Source organism: Dreissena polymorpha, chromosome 9, assembly GCF_020536995.1.
Source record: "Dreissena polymorpha isolate Duluth1 chromosome 9, UMN_Dpol_1.0, whole genome shotgun sequence".
Lineage (NCBI taxonomy): Eukaryota > Metazoa > Mollusca > Bivalvia > Myida > Dreissenidae > Dreissena > Dreissena polymorpha.
In genome coordinates, this window is record NC_068363.1 from 89083909 (window position 1) to 89105201 (window position 21293).

At 34.1% G+C, this 21293-nt stretch overlaps 1 protein-coding gene across 4 annotated transcripts in view; it reads right to left on the minus strand.

Annotated features, from left to right (window-relative positions):
- LOC127846476 (trans-1,2-dihydrobenzene-1,2-diol dehydrogenase-like) overlaps nucleotides 1-21293 on the minus strand; it is a 277064-nt gene that overhangs the window by 45498 nt on the left and 210273 nt on the right. The gene's annotated exons all lie outside the window — the stretch shown is intronic.

Consider the following 21293-nt stretch of genomic DNA (forward strand, 5'->3'; position numbering starts at 1 on the left):
GATTGTTCAATGACGCCTCTGTCAAGCATTGTCTCAATTTCTTGTTTTTCTATGGCCCTCTTGCCAAAAGGAAGACGCCTAGGTGGTTGTCTGATTGGGACGGCATCACCTGTGTTAATTCTATGCTTGACCAGATTAGTGAGGCCAATATCCTCTGATGACTGAGAAAATACGTTTTGATATTTACACAGAAGATCAACAAATTCGGATTTTTCCTGATCATTTAAGTGTTGAGAGCTCCTCTCATAGAGGTCAACAAGATGGTCTGGCAAAAATTCTTCATTATGTTGTTCTTGGACACAGGCAACCCTCTCAATAGGCTGCATAGGAGGTTCAAAATAAGACTCACATGTCCCCAGGTTTGTATTTTTATACAGTCTGACAGATGAATTGCCATAGTTAAGTACAGTCATTACTGGATCAGAAGAGATGCTCACAACACCACCCATCAAGCTTATCTCTTTTGTAGCCATCAAATGAAAAGATGGTTCAACCAAACCAAGCTCGGATAAATGCTCTTTTTGTGGAATTTTAATAGGAACCATCATCGTGCTGTTCGCAGGAATCTCAACTGTTTGCTGTAATTCCACTACACAGATATGCAAAGCCTGACCACCAGTCCACAATGGTACTACATCACCACCCATCATGAGACATGAACGTTTGTAGTTGATGCTATCAACATTAGCCCTCAGAAAAGCTTGACCTAATATCCCATCAGCCTCTATGTCACAGACCACAAATGACACATCAAAACACTCGTTTCCTATAGGAACTAATAGATCAACATTTCCAACAACTCTCATGGCCTCACCGTTTACTGTCTTAAGCACGTTTAATTGGGGACGGACGTGAAAAATGTTCTTAGGATCAAATTTCTTTAAGCTTTTCTCAGACAAGAGAGAAGTTGTAGCACCACAATCTATTAAAAAGTTGATTTCCACCGACCCAACATGAGTCGTCAGGTAAAATCCGTTGTCAAGTTTGTTGAATTGAGATCCCGATCTTGCAGTGTGCACATCATCGGAAGGAATATTATCTTTAGGCCGTCGAAATGACTTCGTCGACTCCTGGCCCGTGGAGCCGACGGCAACTAGTTTTCCTGGTCGTTGGGAGTGGCATTCCTTGTGTAAGTGTGGGTATCAATGGTGTTGGTGCTCGGGACGTTGGAGTCTTGTCGGTCTTCATTGCGCGAACGATTTGCATGTAGCAGTCGCTCATTCACGTATTCTTGTGGCGGTTGGGCATTCTGTTGCCGTCCGTGTTGATGAACATGCGGATATGGACCCCCGTAGTGCGATCGGTAGGTGTTATATGACATGTTCATATGATTGTTCTGTGGTCTAGACTGCGGCTGTGGTCGACCAGATGGGTGTCTAAAATGTGGGCTTTGGCGTCTTGTGTGATTCATGTTTTGTGGGCACGATTTCCAGAAGTGTTCAGTAGAATTGCACCCATAACACTTCTTTGGTACTGATTGTGGAGAGTTGCGGGACTCGAGGTTGCTAAGTCTATCGGTTATTTGTTTTAACGCCGATTCGACACTAGTGTCAACATTGCATGCCCTAATATTAGTTGTTGACGTTCCGAGGATGGACTCGTAGCGCTCAATGACGGCTACGGCCTCAATTATGTTAGTGCAGTTACGGTCAATGCATCTGCATTTCATGTCATTGGGGATCAGCTTGTACAGTTGGTGTAACGCTAACTGCTCTTGTGAGCGGTGATCAAATTCACTGTATGCTTTTTGTGCGAGCTGACGTATATCATGTGCTAGCGACGAAATGCTCTCGTCCTTCACACGCCTGCGTTCCTCGAATTTTGTTAACCACATATATTGATGTTTTCCTGCGGTGCCAAATCTATTGTTAAGTCGTGAAGACAATATGCGGTAATCGCGGCGTTCCTGTTCTGGGAGAGACATGTAATACGTTCTGGCAGTGCCACGTAAACTGGAGGAAAGCATCAACACTTTAGTTCGCATGTCCCACCCACTCAATTCAGCGCAGTCCTCAAAGTGTGACACGTAAGACTCAAAGGGGCCAGAGCCTTCGTAAGTGTCTGGTTTAACGTGCATGTGGTGTGGTGATGACATGTAGGCGTGTGGAACATTGTCGCCGTGCCCAAATCGTCTATCATTTTGATATGTGACGGGAGTGTCTCTGGTATAGGGGGCGTTCTGTTGCGCTGCGTGCCTGTTGTTATTTGACGCGTCGCGGGTCTCTACACTTTCGGTATACGGAGTGCTTTCATGCACGATGCCCGTGATTATTGGTTGATCACCCCTGCATTCACGTCGAAATATCGGTCTACATTCATTAATATCATTTTCCCTTAGTAAAGACTCCTCGTGTGCGGACCCATGTGTGCGTTGAATATCAAAAGATATATCGGGATCTGGCGAAGAGGCCATGATAAAAAATTGTATTGTGTCTTGAGAGACCAGAAGGTTATTAATCTTATTGTCAATAAACTATTATTTAATTACTGTTGTTCACTTATTATATGACAGTGAAAAAAAATGCAAGGTGTGAGCCGTGGACAGATGCTAAAAATCTATCCGTATCCCACTTCTGACACCAAAATTGTAAGCCGAGCGGTATCGATGATGTTGCATTTTATTTATTCAGAACTCAAACGCATTAAAAAGAAGTCAGGATGGTTTCTGTAACTATTTATTTATTAGGGCAGAAGCTTAACGTTTGCCATATAAACAGTACTATGAGTGGTTAATTAAACAACAAGTATGATATTAACTATTTGAACAGCAGTTCAGATTAAATAAAGCGATGAAATCAGTCGTCACTCTTTATAGTTATTCTAAATAGTATTTAATGCAGATGCAAAATGTCAGTTAGAACTAGTCAGAACTATGACGTACAGATGTAGATTAAACGTAGGTAAGTGAGTCGTATATGTTAGTGTTTACCTTTGTTGGCTTTTGACATCTTAAATGGGTTGTTAAGTAATGAGCGACTATTCTGGGTCAAGTCACTACTGACTAGTGAGTTACGACTGACTTCATCATCAACCACAGCTCTATTTATAAGCAGTTGCTGAGGCTGGGCGTTGCTGGCGACCAATCAGAGCCAGACTTTCATGAAAGTATTTAACTATGTAAAACGGTTTAAGCAACATTAACAACATTTGCATTAACAGCATTGCAAGTCTAACAAGAAAGCATTACATCAATAAAAAGCTCAGAAAATATTATGCATAACTATACAATGCTTTCATTACATTTCTCAATCATAATAATAATATTTCATCTAACACATAGTGAAAGCAATGCGAAAGCATTGCGCGAAAATACTTGAAATAGTTCCCCACCAGCATTAATATCTGACAGGACTACTAACTGTATAAGTAACATTGTAACAATAAAACAGTTAACAGGTCATAATACTACACATAAACATTGGGAAAACACATTTCTTCGATAAGATATAACTTATTCGCGTAGAATTAACTTGCTATGTCATAACCTTCGACATTGCAAATGGCGGACATTTTGGAACATTTAACCCGCGTTCGATTCAATGCTGGCGATTCAAATTACAAGTAATGGATATTCAATAATGGAGAAAGCATTAACTGGATTTAACAAACATTTGATAATGGTTGTTAAACCAGATAACAACAAGGAAAATTTGGATTATTAAAGTTAAACAGGTAAGGCATTCTTAAGTGTACATATTTCGGACGTGTATAGTATTCGGATACAGGGTATTACAGTATAAAGGTTTCCTGATGATAACTCAAGAAAAGCAAGGCCTAGGATCATGAAACTTCATAAGTAAATTGATCATGACTGGCAGATAATCCCTATTGATTTTCAGGTTACTAGGTCAAATGTCAAGGTCACAGTTACAAAAAATGTATTCACACAATGGCTACCACTACAACTGACAGCCCATATGGGGGGCATGCATGTTTTACAAACAGCCCTTGTTTGTCTTATGTTGGTAAATGTTCATCTCTGTCAATTCTAGGTTAAGTTTGAAAGTAGGTCATATGTGTTCCAAACTAGGTCAACAAACCAAATCACAGAAAAGGTTAGTGAACACTCCAGAGGTCACATTTTCTTCCAGATCTTCATGAAAATTGGACAGAATTGAATGTTATCTCGATGAAATAAAGTTTCAGTTTAAATGTTGGTAGTTTGTAAAAAAAACTTGGTCATTAGGTTAAAATATAGAAAACTTCCTTTACCTTTCTACAGGTCACATTATCTTCCTGATTTTAATGAAAATTGCTTACAATGATCTTAATCAAATCAAAGCTGAATTTGCAAGTTGGTCCTGGCAGGCTAAAGCTAGGTTACAACTTAGTCAAATCATACACAATTTTTTGACACTATAGAAGGAGTTTTGGGTGAGCGATACAGGTCTTTCTTGTTTTAGAACAGCCTGTAGTAAGAAAGGGAAGGTATTGTATTTGTTTCAAAGTAACATTTTATTGTTATTGGAAGTAACTGAGCAATTATATGATGTCATAGTTTTGGTTATTTTGCTCACTTGGTATGATGTGACAAGGTGAGCTTTTGTTATCACTCTTTGTTGTATTTTATCCAAAGTTTATTGTGAACACATAAGATAATTTAGGTGTCACCTCTTTGCCAGATTTTTATGAAACTAGTCACCTCTATGTCATTTTTGTTTTCATATTTTATCAAAAATAGGGAACTAGGTCAAATATAAGAAAAGGTCTGTTAATACTTTAGTGGTCACATTCTCTCTCTGATCCACTTGTAACTTGGTTAGAACATTATTTTAAATGATTTCAAAGTCAAGCATGAAAGTAGCATATTTAACATCTAGGTCACAAAGTCTAGTCTCAGTGATTAACAGGTAACGTTCCAAAGTGGGTCATGTGCTTCCAAGCAGTTGATCAATAACTAAAATCATTAAAATCCATGTTAAAACTTACATTTTTTACCTGATCTTCATGGCAGTTGATCAGAATGTTCAAACAAATAAAAGTAGGATCTTGGTAACAAGACTCAACTAGATCGGATAGACGCAAATAGTTTGTTCATACTCACAATGCCTTTTTTTCTAGATTTTCATGAAAAATTAGTTAACACCACTAGGAAACAATCAGTTTCAGGTGAGCCACATTGTGCTGTTAAAGCTATCTATGTATAGTATAAATTGTTACAAAACCTTGTTTATCAATAAAAATAAATGAAAAAATGGCTTTCTAAAACTTGTAGTCTTGGATGATATATTCATCAATTTTTAATCTACGACAATCTTTTGAGAAGAAAAACTAAGTTTGATTATTATTATATCCCAACATACTGTGATTGGGGGCTAGCACAGGAATTCTCAATTATGTTCCTCGAAAAATAATGGGTTAGCATATTGTTGCTGTTTTATCCAGTTGTCTGGACCATTTTTCCCAAAAGAATTTTAAGTTCAAATATGAGATATTCAGGTAAATAAATTTCATTGAACTGATTGAAGGGATGCAGTGTCCAAGAACGAAAACGATTGCACCACAACCATTAACTATTGGCCTGCGGATAAATGACAATCAATAAAAATTACACAATTGCGGTGATGTAGATAAACTTAAATGGATGTTTATTTATGTTATGCTTTCCGGTGATTTTTACAGAAATATCAGTGAAATAAACTGGTATTTCACTTTTTTAAACAGTGAAAAATAACAGTGAAAATATCGATATTTTTCGCATTTTTTCTGGGAAAATCGATATGCCACCGAATCCAACAAATATCTTCTATATATCCATCCTCTTCAAAAGCATCGTCAAACCAGTACTTTCAGTACTTTGATTTAAACTTCTGCCCGTTTATCAGTTCGCAAATAAATCAATCCAAATAACAATCTACGCTCAGAGTCATATAGATTGACGAACAAAAACGCATTGTTCATAATGATATTTACTTCGTAGCGACGACACGTCAAAGTGTTAAACTATAATGTCATTACTATATTTAATACTTGCCTAATTTATAAATCTTTCTTCTTAGAGCCGCCGGATTTTTCTTTTTTATTGACATAAAGGCACGCGTTGAAAGCGTTAACGTATGAAATTTCATATTCTTGTCGTACTCTCAAATATCCTTGTTTATTTTTTTTTTTCATACAACGGACGACACAGGCAAAGTACTCGATACAATGAAATATAAATAAAATAATATGACATACAAAAACTGTTCTATGTATAATTTCATATATGTTTAAACATGAAAATGTCGACATATAAAATTATATAACCAATTGTCATTATTTATGCACATGTTTAATGTGCAATAAATAACGTTAACTTTTATATATAAGAACCTTAATTTAAGAAGTATGATGCTTATTAGTTACAATGTTTAGTATGAAATAATGCACCTTGCCATTTGAAATATACATGTATGGTGATTAATGATACATATTAAAAACAGTTGTATTCCGATATCAGGGTGCAGGATCACGTGACTGTGTGGGTTAAATGATTGTAAACACGCCGGTAAGTGGAGCTTTAGATAAAACAGTTTTTCTTAAGAATCACAACTAGTGCATATACGACGGATTTGTAAGCTGATCATGGCAATTTGAAATACATCTAAATTTCTTTATCTAATAAGCCTGTATTATTGTTTGAAAAATGCGATTTGTGCTACACGGCTATGCCTCACGCAATGTATTTCAATAAAGCTCTACAGTGTTAACATTCTGTCCAGTTCGTGGGTAAACCCCTGACAACCTCATTGATCCTGGACCCTGGATATGTAATGGCAAACATGAAATGCAAATCATTATTAGGGTGATTTTTTTTGTAGAATTTTGAAGTATAATAGCATTTTGAGAAGTAAATAATAAGTTTCGGGTTCTAATTAAATCCCTTTATAATATATCATATTCAACGAGTGTAAAGATTGGTTTTTTTGTTAAATACTTCCTGTTTTGGCCTTAAGCGTTTACATTTATTAATCGGTTGTTCGATTGTTCATTGTAGTCTGTCTCAAATGACATCTAATATACTTTCAACAGTTTAAAGTCCATTCAAAGATAAGTACTTACTTTTTTAAATCAGAACATATAAAATAATCATCTGCTAGACATAAACTTGCCTCGTACAATGCCTTGAGCAGATAGTCGTTCTTGAATAGTCTCATACGAAAGAATCTTAATTATTATCATTTCGGTAAAGAGCTATGCAAACACTCGTTCAGAAGACTTGTCTTCAAATTAAGAGCGCTTATACACACGACATCGTTTCTTCATTGAAATTCAAACATAAAATGCATGAAATAATTATTGAAGAAATCGGACTGAAGTTTTGATGCATGTTAATTATTGGTAAAATACTTCAACTTTCAATGAGGTACACAGAGTTGATAGATATCTACGATAAGAAGTACACGACGTGTCTCTTTTTATCCGACAGCACTTTTAAAGGGGCTGGTGAGATAAAAGAAATGTTGTACGTAAAATAAATGGCAATCATCAATTTAATTTGGTTTCGTACTTTTAGATGTCCTGCTACATTATAGATTTGATTCGAGGTTATGTGTCCCGTCATTTGATTTGCAGATATACCTAAATGTTTGAGATTGCATCACAGTTAAACTAGTTTTTATTTCTGGTCCTAACAGTAGTGCAGTTCTTAAGAAGTGTTTATCTTACGAAGCGTAGGCCACGCAGGAAACCTTACTGTCACATGAGTTTACATAAAAGCGAAACACGTATTCACCTGGAGGGATTCGAAGCCTTGTTTTCCTGACTTAATAGTAAGTGGTCATTTCTAACCACCAGTGAAGACTGGCAGCTAGACAATCTCGAGACTACAGCAAGTTTTTCGTTCATGACTTTTTTGTACTTCAACCAAACATGCTGTTTGCAGGCATTTGATAAAGTCGACATCGACAATCGAAAATGGTTTGGTAGGCACACATAAACGAGCACATTAGCAAATGACAACACCGAGCGTAAGAAAATTAAAATTAATAAGATTAAGCATTTAATACGACCTAAGTAACCGATTAAATCTGACACCATCCTGTAAAGAATTCACACACACACAGATTATCTACGTAAATGCCAGCCACGTTAACTAAATGTGATGCACATTTTAAAGAACACGCTGCCATCGAAGGCGTGTGAGGACGACCTTTGCCATTAACATGTTATGATAATGTTTCTTGAGATGCTTTGTTATTCTTGAATTTAATCAAACAAGTTCAAGTAAACGGCTTCTTTTAACAAGGAACAAAAATTTCCAATATTAAATTTCTCGATACACAATGCAATCCATCAAAATTCTTCAAAGTTCCCATTTTAATAACAAACACATGTGTTGTGAAGTTTCAGTCATTGATATCCGTTTTCCAATGAGGTTATACATACTCCAACAAACGTCAGTACTCATGCCATGTAACACCAATCGCACGCCAAGAATTTGATATTTGCCAACGCAATTAATTTTATTTCACACATTTTTGTTGCATAACGCCACACATAAAACAAAGCCCATCTTCTCAAAAAAGCAAAACGAAACAATAAAAATGAAAGGAAAACAAACAAACAGTTAAGGAATGTGTTCCAGTAAACTGACTTGTCCTTGATTTCGGTGTTAATGACAGCTCATCATAGTCACTGTTTTTACGTCATTTTAGGAATTTCTAATTGTTGTGTTAAATACCATGTTTCAATTGACACACAATATATATGGACCGTGCTCTGTGAAACGGGGTTTTAATGCAAGCACGTAAAGTGTCGTCCCAGATTAACCTGTGTAGTCCGCCTAAGCCAATCAAGAACGACACTTTCCGCCTCAACTGGAATTTTGCTAAGAGACTATCGTTACACGAAAATACCATGAAAGCGGAAAGTGCCGTCCCTGGTTGTGCGAACTGCACAAGCTAATCTGGGACGACACTCTTCGTACATGAATTAAACCCCTTTCAACAGAGCACAACCCATATATATTGCCTACAGTATCAGTTAGTACAGGAGTGTGTCATATAATACTGAGAAAATGGGAATAAATAATTCCATTTAATATTTTCTTTTCAATTACTGTTATATTGATAATGAGGATTATGTAAAGATTGCGAATAAATCAAGTTTATCATTTTATCTGATTTCATTATATTCTAAAAAGCAACGCATATTCGCATCAATCTATAACATCAAACACTGCTTTGGGAAATTAGTATTTTTCATTCAAATAAATTCAAATGGAAAACACTATCACGCGTTCATAAACTTTTATTGTGAGTAAAATCCTTTATATGTTCTGTTTCACATAAGAAAATGTAAATGCAGTGACCTCTATTTGGCCTTTTCGGTTACACTCAAATACCTGTTAATTAATTAAACAGAGACGACCTTTATACAAAAACATCAATTTAATGAAAAAAGGCGTCAATCAAATATTAAATTAACCTTGAAAGATTAACCTATAAGTTTCCTGCCAAATACTTGTAATACAATGCCACACAAAAGTAATCATACGCAACCGTAAAAGTAAAATTAACGGCAATGTACTTGTAAGTATTACATTTAATTTTTGGTTGAAACAGTCCGATTGACATATAATGCTAGCAATAATCACGAAGGAACACTGGCGTGTTATCATCAATATTATGAAGTCACCGATTGTTAGATACTTGTCAGTCAATTACAATCAGTGCCATGCATAATAAAAACACAAGTCTTAGATTATTTTACAAGTGAAGTTTTATCCAAACCAAGAGCTCAAAATTACCAAAACTTCCAAATGTAGTTTGTTTGTATATATTTTTTTAAAGTTCGTACAAAAAAGGCTAAATTTAACGTGCACTAAACTGTTCATGCCTTAAGCAAATCATAACCGCACATTTGCAGTCGCAATGTTAACAAAAAAGTAGACATGATATTCTTGCAAAATCAACTCATCGACGAGTTCTCGATTGTTATGCTGTGTGTGCAACTGGTACCAGAGACCATGTTCAAACCTTAAAACTCTACTAGGTACTGATTGTAATTAAACTTAAAGCCACACACCTTGAAATGAAATACATTGCACAGTAACTTTAAGTATAAATAAGAAACATATTTTATCTATGCCAATTAGAATATATCTGGTGGTTGCAAGGTAGACCGTCTCTTTTGCGCTTTAAAACTTAAAAATAATCGCGTTTGTCGAATGGACGTATACGTCTAGAAATCCTACTTTCGGTGTCAAACGTGTTACCGTTAGAAAAATTATATATGACTTGCATATAGGCTATAAATTTAATTTTATCTATCTCAATATATAATATATCTGGTGGTTACAAGGTAGAAAGCCGTCTTCTTGCGCTTCAAAACTTAAAAAATCATCGCCTTTGTCAAAATGTACTTTTACGTGAAGAAATCCTACTGTCGGTTTTAAAATTGAAAATAATATTTAATTACTTGCTAACAAGGCTTTAGATTTAATGCCACTTTTTCACACTTTCAAATTGCATCTATATGTATTGATTAACATGTACTTAATTTCAAGGTGTGTGGCTTTAAACCTTTAAAGTGGCATTTTCACAGATTTTGGCATGTTATGAAGTTTGTCATTAATTGCTTTATATTAATAAATGTAAACATTTGATATAAAAAGCTCCAGTAAAAAATCAAGAATAACATTTAAAAAAAAAGAAAAAAAGGTAATCCTCAGCAGGACTCGAACCACTGACCTCTGGAGTCCTGGAGTAAAATGTTGACCACTTAGACCACTCGACCATCCTTCCGATTACAATTCTAAACGTATTCTATACTTTATATAAGCAATCCTCGTAGTTTCCCAAAATCTAACGACAACAACAGAATTCTCTAAATTATTAATTCGTTTCGCGTTGCAACGCTTTATAATTTTCGGGGTTTTAAATCGTTAAAAGATGCATATAATGGCTATTTTAGAGCATGGTAAATGTTCAGTATTACTGTTTCCTCATAACTAAAACTAAAATTTGAGAATCTGAAACAACTTTTTTCAATTTTGTCAATTTACCCAAACGTGCAAAGGCCCCTTTAACAACTGCAATAAAGTTTCGACCGAATGACAAGTTTGGTTTGCTGACGTGAGGTAAGTTTGATAAGTTCGTATTGCGCCAATGAAACAATTACTTTATTCAATTGTGTTATTTATATTTTTATGAACAAATTATATCTTTAATACTATATATTATACATCATTCAATAAAATTATATTCTAGAACATAACATGTCCTCAAATCACTTGCACAATTATATATTATAGTGTTCATGGTGTTTTAATACATATATTTTGTTAAGAAACAAAACATACTAGTACATGTAATTTAAAATTACAGCAGTTTACATGATGATGACGAAATAACATTCGAAGGAGAATAATTGAGATTAATACCACAGTTTAGTTCAGGTATTTTAGAAAGTCGATTCATTCCCAACAATCGAAATCGAAGATGAAGTTTATGCGTGCATTAAATGTCTACTTCTGCGTCTAAAATAAATTGAGCTTAGACGATATTTACTAAATCTGCACTTCTCGTACCGCCTTCGCAGTTGCAGGTGGGTCATTATCAGTACATGTGTATCTTCATTTTTTTAATTCTCAAATAAATGCTTTTAGTTTTAAGACAGCTGTATTACATATATTATATATATTTTGTTTTAATAAACCATAATTATTTGCATTATTCAATTTGTATCATGATTTAACCACACTACGGCAATGATGTGAACGATTAACCAAAAAACAAGTATAACGCAGGGCTGTAATTTCGGAATTATTGGCGATAAATAGTTATAACGGCATTACACAGAACACATATTTAACCCATCGTTTTATATAACTCCATTGGTATAAACTTTACTTTATTTCAACATTACCTGGATAATGCTGCCACGCGAAAGTGTTTTGTGACGCAATTTGGTTTATTTCGGTGTAGTCATTTGATGTTGCTCTTGTCTATTTCCAAAAATAATGCACACACACACACACACGATTTAATTAAGGGATAAATAAAAAGCCAAGTAAATATCCAAAATCATATTAGTTAATTTGCATGGCATTAAAGCTTGAAAACTCTCCAAGGGTCGGGTTGCATCTGGTCCAGCCTCGCAAATAAATGGGTCAGTATCCAATACTATCCAGTATTCTATGTATGTACATGTATCATTTATATGAGGGAAATTTAACTTCCGAAAACATTATCTAGACATTAAGTATGGATACCACCTGTTAGTATTTAATTTCAGGCAAGTGATCCTTTTGATCAAACCTAAAGTCACCGATTTCGAACGGTGAAAGCAAAGCTTCGTGGTTTTAAAGCGGTTTAAAGGCGCCAAATTAAGCACTGATGAGATACGGATAAACTGGTAATAACAAATTTAAATTTGCTGTTGATTTTGATGTCGTTTATTACAATTGCTACCACCAGACACACCTCTGTATCTGATATTCAACTACAGCAACGACAACTGCTACTAAGGCTGACACATCTACATCTTCCCCTCTTCGTTCGGATACGTCTGCTACTGTTTTCTTACTTGTGTAATATTTTATTAAAATTAAAGGCAGTAGAGCAAACCGATTATATTTTATTTTAGGTTAAACAATAGCTTTTACTGATTTTAATGACGACGTTAAATCGATTGTAAAATAAGCATTTGCAAATGTACAAACATCACAAGAATATTTTTAAGTCATAACTACTTAAGTTAACATGACCCAAAATACTTTATCCAAGGAATATGTAATTTTTCTGCGGTTTCTTAAAGTCCCTAATTCCACTCAAACAAAGCAGCAATCATACATTAATTTCGTATTTTACTTTGTTATTATCTATTCTCGAGATAGCCTGGGCAACGCTGTACACATACCCGTGCGAGAAGACACTTCAAATTCTGCCCAATTCCTGAACTTCAACAGCTTGTTGCATTAACGTGAATCATATTGAAAAAGTAATCGACGAATATGGTCCGTTCAGGTGAAAAGCACGTATCAAAAGGTATGTACAAACTTCAAAGAGGATATAGTCGGAAGTACCATTTAAAGGAATTATTTGGAATTATTGATTTTAGTTATTAGTGTGACAAATTGAAGTTAATATTATAGCTTTTCAAAACATCATGTCATCTCCCAACCTAAGAGTGAGCTATAGTAAACGAAGAACTGTTAAATGTAAGTTTTGCCTCGCATCGCAAATTCCAAAAGTAAGGTTACTAAGTTTGACGATTTTCTAAAAAATGGCATTTTTTAATCGGTTTGTTTTAGGTCCTTACACTATTGATATTTTGATTATTTCTATGACAGCACGTACACAAACAAAGCTGCGTTTCAAGTCAGTGTAGTTTGTTGTTTGAAGGGATATGTAGAACAATTTGGAGTCTGGATATGGTATAAAATTGTTTGTCGACTTTAAGAACACAAATAAAACGGTGTCAAATAAAGTCATATATAATGTGTATTAATGGACAAGAAATAGGACATGAATAAATATTACGTCGACCATAACAATAATGATCTGGAGTATGACATCATGAGATCGAATTAAAGCTGAAAATGACAATGAAGATTATGACAAGATTATAATAACGATGACGACGACGATGATGATCATATTGATGGTAATGGTGGTTTTGAACATGATGAAAATCATGGTACTGGTGAAGATGCTTATGATGATAATAATGATGATGAATACGATGATGATGATGATAACAACATGAACATTATTATCAACATCAATAGCATCCTCCTCCTCCGCCTTTATCTGATCATACTAGTATGCATTCAAAGAATAATAATATGAATAATAAATTCGGTGTTTGAGTTGCCATATGAATTAACTAATTGCTGTTGATCTCTTTATTACAAATTATTTATATAGTTAGACACTCTAATCATATCTAATTTTGTCTATGGGTTACACCAGTAAATACAAATTGATAATGATTTCAAATGAACATATTTTCTTTTCTACCGGAAATGAAGCCGATTTGCTTATACTTGATATATACAGAACCGAACAGAACATAATTTTATTACACAGAAACTTTATAGTTTCTAGTATTAAACAAAATGATAATACAAAATACATGAATATGCTAAGCCGTTGTTTTTTCTTACAGAAATATCATAATTTGGTAATGGGTGAACTTTAAAGATATTTAACAAAAGCATGAAAACAGTGTATATATATATATATATATATATATATATATATATATATATATATATATATATATATATATATATATATATATATATATATATATGTATATGAAACTGCTTTAATATGTCGTTGTAATCAATAAAATATATCAATATCTGTTTAAAGAACAACAAATAATACACTTTTAATCCAGTAAAATGTTAGTAGTACACATAATACCGAATTTTATTTATACTTAATGTTAATGAAATAACTACATCAGCAAACAATACTTTCACACCATGGTTAAATGCAGCCTATCACTTTATGGCATTATGTATCTAATGTATTCAGTCTACAGTCTACAGTTATACATATAACACAATTATACATTGCTATGAGTATACAGTTGGCGAATAGTTAGTGCCTCTGATATGAACTTGCCTAACTTGAACATTTCATTTTTACTTTGTGTGGTTAATAACTGCGTGGGTTTGAACATGCTAGGTCTGACTCTATAATAAGTTTTAATGCATTTTCCTCTAATTTGGACAAATTTGGAACATTTCAACAGAAAGTGGAATCCGTCTTACATAATTGGCAGAGTCGCATATTTTTTTCCATTCTATCATATCTACCTGTCTGAATTCTAAGGTTATGTGTACAGATGCGTATTTTCGTTATTGCCATTCTTAGACTTCTTGACAAAATCGTCTCGAGATATGATTCAAAAGAAAAGGATGTTTGTAATGCTTATATACAATGAGTACCCTATTATCATCAATATCTCGTTTCCAGTCTTGTAGGCATTCGTCGACCACACGTAATTAAATCCGTATTTACATAGTAAGTCCCTGACCTTTCCGAACCAGTTGCATTTATTATCATTAAAGTCAGCCAAACCTTTTTCCAGCATGGATCGTAATGTAATGTTTTCACTTTTAGTTGTTTTAAACCAATAATTTACTATGCGTACATATCTGTTAATATATAACGGGTGTCTACTAAGTTCGCCGTAAACGCCTACATTAGAAGTTGATTTCCTTACAGAAAGAACAGCTTTGCAGACTTTTAGGTGCAATGTTTCCAACTCGTTACACTTTGAAAAAACCCATACTTCGCACGGGTATGTAATAATTGAAGAAACAAACGCATAAAACAACTGTAAAGCTACTTTGGTTTACAACTATAGTCTACAAGTTTGATATCAAAATGTTAAGTTCCTGTAGACCCTTACCACGCAGAGTGTTAGTATTAAGATTAAAATTCCCGGTATAATTAAGTATTTCACCCAGATATAAAGTCGTTCACAATTTCTGTTGACAACCATTATTATGCTTACATTTCGTATAACCGTGTAACATAGCAACATGTGCCGGCCACCGAATTTACCTTTGTGTGACCCTGAAATTCTTGTGGATGCATAATTCTGTCTGGATTTGATAGTTTAAATGTTCATTCGCCAGATATCACATACAAGGCTTGAAGGCTCTATTTTAATTTAAAACTTTATTATAATCGTACGTCATTTTGTACATTTGCGCTTTTTATTTAATGCGTGATGAAATATAGGGCACAAGCGCTCGTGAAAATACGTATTTTTTCAGTTACTGAGAAACGAGATGTATTTGTTCTTTCATCAATTTCTCGAGTGTTGGTTATGCTCAATAATAAATGCTTAAATTTTAACAAACCATTTCAAAGTCTACTTCATTGAAGAAAACACACTTCCTTTTACCATATTCATATATAACACATGATAAGCCGATGGAGTCGTTGCAACATTCAGCAGTGAATAACACGTTCATATTAAGGGCATTGGATAACATAATTATTGTAGTTTCAAAAATTAGTTATGTATACAGGTTTCTAGGTTTGGAAGACGCCTTTTTAGAAAGCTTGTATAGAAACAAGATTGTCTCATAAGTGAATCTATGAAATGCATATTTTAGAGATCAGATCAAAGTGTTGAGTCATGTTGATATATGGTTAAATACTTGAACTTACAATGCGGAGAGAACACACAGTAAAACTAATAATATATTGCATTGTTTAAAATGACAAGCAGTTTTCTTAATGTTATAGGTTTGAAAGAATCAACAAAAGAACGTGTATGCAGTAAAAACTGTGACAGCCTTTGGCGCCGATGACGCTTTTGTGATATTTTCGGATTGTGTCGATTCAATTTATACACTATTAGCTTTGCAGTCACTCAATACATAAACACTTTTATGAATAAATATATATAGTATTTAATTTTTCGTGAAATCATTTTTCATGATTAAGGACTAGTTTATACTTGTACTTTTTTTCATTGCATTGTTTCTCAAAAGTTGTATTTCTGTTATTTTGTTGTCTCTTAAATATAGGGTAATTAAAATGAAATAACAAGTTATTTACAAGTTATTTGCATAGTTAGACATTCTAAATCATATCTATTTTTTTTCTTTGGGTTACACCAGTAAATACAACTTGATAATGCTTTCAAATGAACATAAATAATACGTGCTTTTGTCGAAAATCGTATTTTCTTTTCTATTGCAAATGAAAGCTGGTATTTTAAGCGCGAATCGTGATTGCTGGAGACAAACCATACTTTATGTACTGCTTATAGGGATATCAATGCATGTCTCATTAGAATATTGAAATATGGTAATTTTTTTTAAACATTTTAATGTTATAATAATCACAGGAATTCGGCATGTGTTACTACCCTCTCTCCCCCAGCTGCTAACCCTCCCAAAAGTGTCCATTTGTAATACAAAAATACAAACCAAAAAAGGTAAGTCGATTTGCTTTTACTTGATATATACATGAACATGTTTACAACCATTATGATGCTTAAATTTCGTATAACTGTGTGCATAGTTTCATGTGCCGGCCAACGCATTGACCCTTGTGTGACCCTACGATTCAATTAAATGTTTTTACCTTAATACCTTGCCTATTAGTCTTCGTATTACCCCAATTTTCCATTAAATTAATGAGCTTGAATAATTTAATTATATATATACTTGCATCGGCGATCATCAAAATAGCCAATTTAAGAGAAAAAGACATTAAGGATTATATCGAAATGAAAATGTGATTTGCGAAACCTATACATGGCTGTAATAAGACACCCAATCATACGCCACATCAGTTAAGAAAACAAAGCATATGAACTTTACAGCGTTATATCACGCAATAAAAAGCAACAGAAGTTTATTGTGGTACATGACTTCGTTGTAAAAACGAACGAGCAAATAGGCACATTGAATAAAACTTTACATGCCATGTTTATTTAACGCTACATATTTCTGAGACAGTTAAGTTTTATTTATACAATTAAGTGGTTTGCAGCTGCGTATCAAACAGTTGAAGGGAATGTCCACTAATGAACAACTCATGGTCGCGTTTAACATAAATTATTGTGACAGAAACATAATAGACCAATAACGTTTGCTCGAAGATGCCCTTTGAATCACGGACATTTGCTGTTTATAGAACTGAGTTATCACCATATAGTTTAAATGTGCTTGTCATAATTGCAAGAACATTACGTCAAATACCATAAGGTCAAAGACCATTAGGCCAAGGCTATTACGTCAAAGATCATTAGGTCAAAGACCATTTGGTCATGTTTTTAGGTTTAGGAAATGCCTTTTTTTAGAAAGCTTGTATATAAACAAGACATTATCACATGCTATACCCTGTTTCCCATGTAATACAACCATTACATTTATTTTATAATACACGTATGTAATACAACATTTTTAAGCGTTTTCATTGGCTTAGTTTTCGTTTATTGACGAATCGCATTTTGTTATTTTGCCGAAATGACGCTGCAACGTCAAATGACGTCACGAAATGGAAACAACATTCGGGATTTATCATTATGTTTGCGTAAATATTTATTTAATTTGCTCATTTAAAAGCATGTGATAAAAAAGATCTTACACTCGTTGTCATATCATACCATATTTTATTAAACTCGTCCAGGAAATTCGTTAGTAAAGCTCGCCAAAGCCTCGCTTACTTACAAAATTCCTGAACTCGTTTTATTAAATATGGTATGATAGAACAACTCGTGCCAGATCCTTTATTTCTCATAATTGACACCATGAATTGCATATTTTAGAAATCGGACAAAAGTGTTGAGTTATGTTGATCATTGGTTATATACTTCAACTATCAATGAGGTACGAACAAAAAGCACAGTAAAACTGTTGATAGATTTCATTGATAAAAATGACCAACAGTTTCCTTGATGATTTGTGGACTTTTAAATATAGGGTTATTAAATTGTTGTTACCTTGATTTATTTGTTTCTTTTACTGCTTTTAATTGGAATTACGATCAAATGATGTTACTGTTTTTTTTATTGATTTAATATGTTTTAGCAAAGCAAGCATATGTGCTTAAATCTTGATAAAAACTTGTGTTATTTGCGGTTCTGACGACTTTTATATAAAAATAATGAAGCTTTTTTCAATACTAAATTGTCTCTATAAATTTCGCGTAATCAGCGTTCGCTTTCCGTAAAAAGTCTACCACATGTAGTTAATAGATTGCAAATACACTTCAACACCGTTATTTCGAACACCGATAATCCGAAGGCACCGTTATTTCGAAGTATTTTTCGGGTCCCGATTTTGGTTCTTCTTTGTTTAATGTAAAATTGTATTGTTAATCCGAACTTCGTTAAACCGAGGAAATCGTTTATTCGAAGTGATTTTGTCGGTCCCAACAATATAATTCGCACCTAATTATCAATTTTTAATCCGAAGTCAAAACTGCAAAATACTGATCGTAATTTCACACCTTTGTCGTGGCGCGTCAAAAGCCGATAATTACATCTTTGTCGTCTGCGCGAACGCCGGTGTTCAGAGAGACATCGCGTATTATTTAAAAAAGATGTTTATTCATTTCCGAAAATGTATTCATATGTTTGTATGTCTGATAATTTGTGCTATTCGTTATATTTTATATACTTTAATTATACTTTGTTTCAAATTGTAAGATTACATTTTGTTATAACCCATACGTTGTTATATATAGACACATGACAATATTGTGTATTATATTTCATGTATTTAGACGATGTACATTTGTATAAGTCTTAATAAACTGTCTGTTCTGTTCTGTCATATTTTATATGTTCTGAAATTAGAGAAAAATAAAAACTAGAAAAAGAATCGTTTTATTTTTCCGTTTGTTACAAGTAGAATTTATTGCTATCTGACTTGTTTACGTTTTTAAGTGAGCGTGTAACCGAACAATGCGAATTCCACAACGTTTTACTATAACAGAATCAAAGAAGTCTTCTGTATAATGTTTATTTCGAATTATCGTTAATCCGAAGTTTTTTTAACGGTCCCGACGACTTCGAAATAACGGTGTTGAAGTGTATATCAAACGCTCAGAGTCATGATTTTTAACGTGCTCTTGCAAGCGATATCCATAGGTGATATCATGTTGAATATAATATAGTGTTTCAAAGAAGGAACTGGGATTCCAAAATTAACAGTTCTTTTTTACTTTGTCAACCCCAATTTCAACTTGTTCCAAATATCACGATCCATGGCACACGCCAACACCCATTTTTGTGCGCAGGCGCTTTACATGCTTTTACTGAAATCTTACAATTTTTCAAAAATAGGATGATACTTAAACCCTTGCATGCTGGGTAATTTGTTGTCTGCTAAAATGTCGTCTGCTGCATTTCTAAAATTAGCAGTTTCTTCGAAAAAAATTCAAAGAATACTATCAGAATAGCAAACAGTTTGGATCCTGATGAGACGCCACGTTCTGTGGCGTCTCATCTGGATCCAAACTGTTTGCAAAGGCCTTCAAAATTCGGTTCCAGCACTAGAGGGTTAATGACAGTGTTGTAATTACAGGATTGAATGGCATACCGTTCATTAGTAATAATATTGCAACTTGTAGCTGCAGAGATTATTCTGTATTAACCCATTAAATGTTATGCCTAGTGGACTCTCCCATCCTTCAAATATGATCAATTTATTTCCAAAATTAGGGATGTCTAGTATATTTATTTCTATATTAAGAATATTTCTTACAGAAATTCTTTAAGGCAAACAACGAAAACCCTGATGAGACGCCGCATCATGCGGCTTCTCGTCTGGGTCTACGCTGTTTGCAAATGCCTTTTTTCTAGACGCTCGGAATAAATGGGTTAAAACGAAAAGAATGCGAAAATATCATTTAGTTTCTTTGTTGTTGGATAGCAATTACACGCACTATTGATCAAATGAATGCTAGGAGTATCATATTGTAATTGGTGGTTTTGTCAGAATTATATACAGGTTTACACTATTTTTAGTTAGTCGCGTTAGCGGCCAACTAAATTTACAGAGCATATTTTGCAAATCAGTATGCGCTAAGAAGCCTTAAGTACGGTAAGAACCGCAACTCACTATGCTAGGAAGGATTACCTCGCCTGTCTGCACTGCAGACGACAAATGCTTCTACTCTACTTCTGCAGTGAGTGTATATACTAGCTTGTAAGACGACATTGGCAAGTCTAATGTTTATCATTGAAATCTGTACATATTGGCTGCTTTCAGGGGCAACGGGGCTTAATGCATGTCAAATAAGATTAGCCTGTGCACACTGATTAGCATGTGCAATGGGCACAAGCTAATAAAGGACGGCAACAGCGATCAATTTCAGTGCCTTCAGCGCTTTGATATGTTTTACAACCGGTGGTCGAAATCCACTGAAATGACAGCTAAACCAGTCAGTATATCAGATAGTGAAAGTTTTGTCATTCGCTTATCTAAATGGCATCGTGGACTATTACATTGCTTATAAAACCGAAAACACAACGCCTTACCGGTAATTATTTCTACATTATATTACGGTCAATTTATTTCACATGTGTAATATCAACACAAAGAAAGATGTAAATAAGGCATTTCCTTTTCATCGATTATGTAAAGTTGACAAAGATACAAACTTTGGTCCAAAATATAAATCACGGTTACGAAAATATGTACGCAGTCAACATTAATTGAAGTCATAAATAAAACCGTGGCTTATTACGTTTAGATGTCCGGATGCGTTATACATTAATTCGGGGTTCGATGTCCATTGATTGTGTTTGCAAATGCACCGAAATGTCCTGGAGTTATGCTCTTAACATTATTTCAGTTCTTAAATCTTGTGTGACAG